A 3919-nucleotide genomic window follows, 5' to 3' on the forward strand; every position below is an offset into this window, starting at 1 on the left:
AATGACAATGGAACCGTTACGCCTGAAACTACAATATGCTCTTAGATTTGCCTTTGTCTTTTAATATTGACTTGTTCTATGTGATGTGTTTTTGTTGTCGCATTTATTAATTCCATAAAACCTACAAAAGATGCTGAATATAAAGTATTATCAAAAGTCTTTCCAAGTTTTACAGAACTATAAATAAATCTTTTCAATCAAGTCTAAATTAATTTACCCTATTTTTTGTGGCTGATGTCCGTAAACCAAGTAAAAAAAAAAAACTGGAAAGATCTAGTTTAAATTTATTTTTTTCCCTCCTCCTACCCTTAGTTTTTTGGGCTGATGTCCATAAACCAACTTATTAAATAAAAACGGCCTTAATACAAAATTTGCTAGATGTCTTTGTTGTTTATAATTTGTCCTTTAGCTGTGTTATTGGTCTACAGACTACAAAGGATCAAAATCTTAGAAAAAAGCTTCCAAATGGCTGTCTTGAGCTTGGTATCAGGTTGAGATATTGCTGAATGTTGAAGACCTCACTGTGACTCTGAGATGAAGAACAGCAATAAAAGTACTGTACTGTTCTGTTTGGTTTTTTTTTACATGTGCTTTTAATGGATTTGTTTTATGAATTACTATACTTTCTTTTCAATCATAAGTTTATAAGATGACCTTTGAGGTAGCAGGTACCAGTTTTGGTGTACCAGAACATGTGTCCCACGCAGAAATTTTGTTATAGTAAAGCATTGAGGTATATAATTGCATCATGTGGACTAAAAAAATAATTAAATGTAAATTCTAGGCTAGTATACTACACAAGTAAGTAGTTGCATACACAGGTTGGGGATTTCCTTCACACATGGGTCCAATCAGATGTCAAAATTGTGGTCTCCTCACTTGACGGCATCCAATCAAAGTAGTGAAAATATTCATTTTTTTGTAAACAAAAATATCTTGAGATTTTGATGGTAAGGATAGGTTCGGACAATGCTGTAATTCACTAAATATCCTTTATCTCTTGAATTTTGCCTAAAATTCTTGTCAGCTTTTAGCAGGATTCTGCAGGTGAGCAATAGATTGGTATCAGAGCATCACATTTTTTGCCTTATTTACAATGCATTTATAAATTTTTAAATCTCCATGCTGGACAGACACCCACATTTAAAGGTTTTCTATATATTTACATAAGCACGCACACATCTTGGTTCCTTGAAACCATACATTTTATTTGTATATAAGCATGAATGAATTTTCAAGAAAATAAAATCATAAATCCATGAAATTCTAAAGATTTATTGTAAAATAACTGGTTTCTGCCACCTTAAGCCTTAACATGATTTTATAATATCACAAAATGTGCCTTTTTAAAAGTTCTACATGTGGGTTGTATTATATTTGTTTTATTCATAGTCAATGTATAGGTCTGTTTGCAAGCAAATAGTTTTTACATGGATTTTAAGAATTATCAAATATCAAGACAGATAACTCTGTATTCCAATACAAACAATGACATTCAATTGATTTGTTTTGAAATGATTATGTTCACCACACTATGGTTTTATATCATAAAGTATATAGAAATAGCAATTACAAAGAGAGAAAACAGTAAAACAAGCCTCAGCATAGTACTAGAAAAAGCTGATTCTACTGTATATTGCCTGTTATAATGATTTATTTCATATGATATGTACATTTTCTTATTTATTGACTTTTTAACCATGAATATATGAATTCTTCTTTTTTTATAGCTCTACTACAAAGTTGATACAGTAGGACAGATTACAGAAATAAGAAAACTGGCTTTTCTCATCAGCAATAGTGTGGCAATTCTAAAATTTCAACATGCGGCCTACACAGCTAGCTCATGTGGAGAAGAGATATGAGACTGGTTGCGAATAAATGTACACTTAGTTAAGTGCATCATGGATCTACAAAGTGAAATATATGTACCAAAAATATTAGTTTATTCATAACTAAGCCTTTTTCAGCACTGCAGTCAATAGAACAATGATAGTGACAAGAATTGAGACTATTTCATACCTCAAACTATGGGAAAATACTTCTTGAGATCAGTTGTAAGTGGTTTTATATCATGCATGAAACAATAAACTAAAGTAGTTTTGAACACTGTTGGATAATTTGTACACTGTACCAGAAAACTGACACAATAAAAGTTATTAAATATGAACACAATCATTTTTTTCTAATTTTTTGGCATTCAAAGCAGTATGACGGCAAAAGACACAAATATTGCTATAATAAATTTGGTCTTACAAAACCTATAAATGATTTTTTTGGTGCTGTAACCATATGAAATGCATGTATTTTTAATGGTTAATAACTCAAGAACTCAATCAGACTAAAAAAATGTAAATAAATTGTTTTCAATGAGTGGTTAAAGGTAGCAGGTACCAGTTTTGGTGTACCAGAACATGTGTCCCACGCAGAAATTTTGTTATAGTAAAGCATTGAGGTATATAATTGCATCATGTGGACTAAAAAAATAATTGAATGTAAATTCTAGGCTAGTATACTACACAAGTAAGTAGTTGCATACACAGGTTGGGGATTTCCTTCACACATGGGTCCAATCAGATGTCAAAATTGTGGTCTCCTCACTTGACGGCATCCAATCAAAGTAGTGAAAATATTCATTTTTTTGTAAACAAAAATATCTTGAGATTTTGATGGTAAGGATAGGTTCGGACAATGCTCTAATTCACTAAATATCCTTTATCTCTTGAATTTTGCCTAAAATTCTTGTCAGCTTTTAGCAGGATTCTGCAGGTGAGCAATAGATTGGTATCAGAGCATCACATTTTTTGCCTTATTTACAATGCATTTATAAATTTTTAAATCTCCATGCTGGACAGACACCCACATTTAAAGGTTTTCTATATATTTACATAAGCACGCACACATCTTGGTTCCTTGAAACCATACATTTTATTTGAATATAAGCATGAATGAATTTTCAAGAAAATAAAATCATAAATCCATGAAATTCTAAAGATTTATTGTAAAATAACTGGTTTCTGCCACCTGAAAATAAACTCATTGCCATCACTCAATTTCTGCATCTTCAACAAAGTTTTTGACCCGACTGTCAGTCCTGTTCTTGTCATTACAACTCCTCTGAAACTGCACAACAGAATTTCATGTGCGACAAGACTCAAAATGGAAGACTGGAATTACAATCCAGTGTAAACCATTTGTATGAAGCTTTATATTTCAGATCTAGAAGGAAGAAAAACTGGATTTTTCATCTTTCTTGGATAATCAAATAAAATTGAGAAAGGAAATGGTGAATATGTCAAAGCGACAACCACCCGACCATAGAGGAAACAACAGCCGAAGGCTGCATATACTATATGTTATGAATTTTTGTCTGTCATAATTCCATTGCCCTTGGGCTAATTTTCAAGGTTGAGTGACTGCTTGAAAAATGTATTTTTTGTCATGTGAAAATCAGATACTTTAGGCAAAAGGTCAATGCACATTTATCCAATACTATAGGCAAAAGGTCAACTATTTGGTGTATAGAATGATTATACAATGGATATGCTTGTCTGGCAGGGTAAATATGACCTTGACCTAAATTTTATGGTTCCATGGTCAATGTTAATTTTACATGATACTCACAATAAACATAACCCATTCTTATAACAAACTTTCAATATAAATTCAATCATTAGTAAAGCAGGAGAGAATCTTGTTTTTCTTAAATTGGTTTCCAAAAAACAGTTTTGCACTTTCAGGATCTTACTGTTGCAAAAACATTATTACAGTACAGTGCCTCTAAATAATGGTTTGGGTAATACAGTCTTACTGCTAAGAATGATATTCCTCAATCCAATTTCTTCTTACAGATGTCCAAATTATGCTTAAATAACAGTTGAGAAATTTGTTTTGAGGCCAAGATATAACAGTAAAGATC

Source organism: Mytilus trossulus, chromosome 4 (genome assembly GCF_036588685.1).
Source record: "Mytilus trossulus isolate FHL-02 chromosome 4, PNRI_Mtr1.1.1.hap1, whole genome shotgun sequence".
Taxonomy (NCBI): domain Eukaryota; kingdom Metazoa; phylum Mollusca; class Bivalvia; order Mytilida; family Mytilidae; genus Mytilus; species Mytilus trossulus.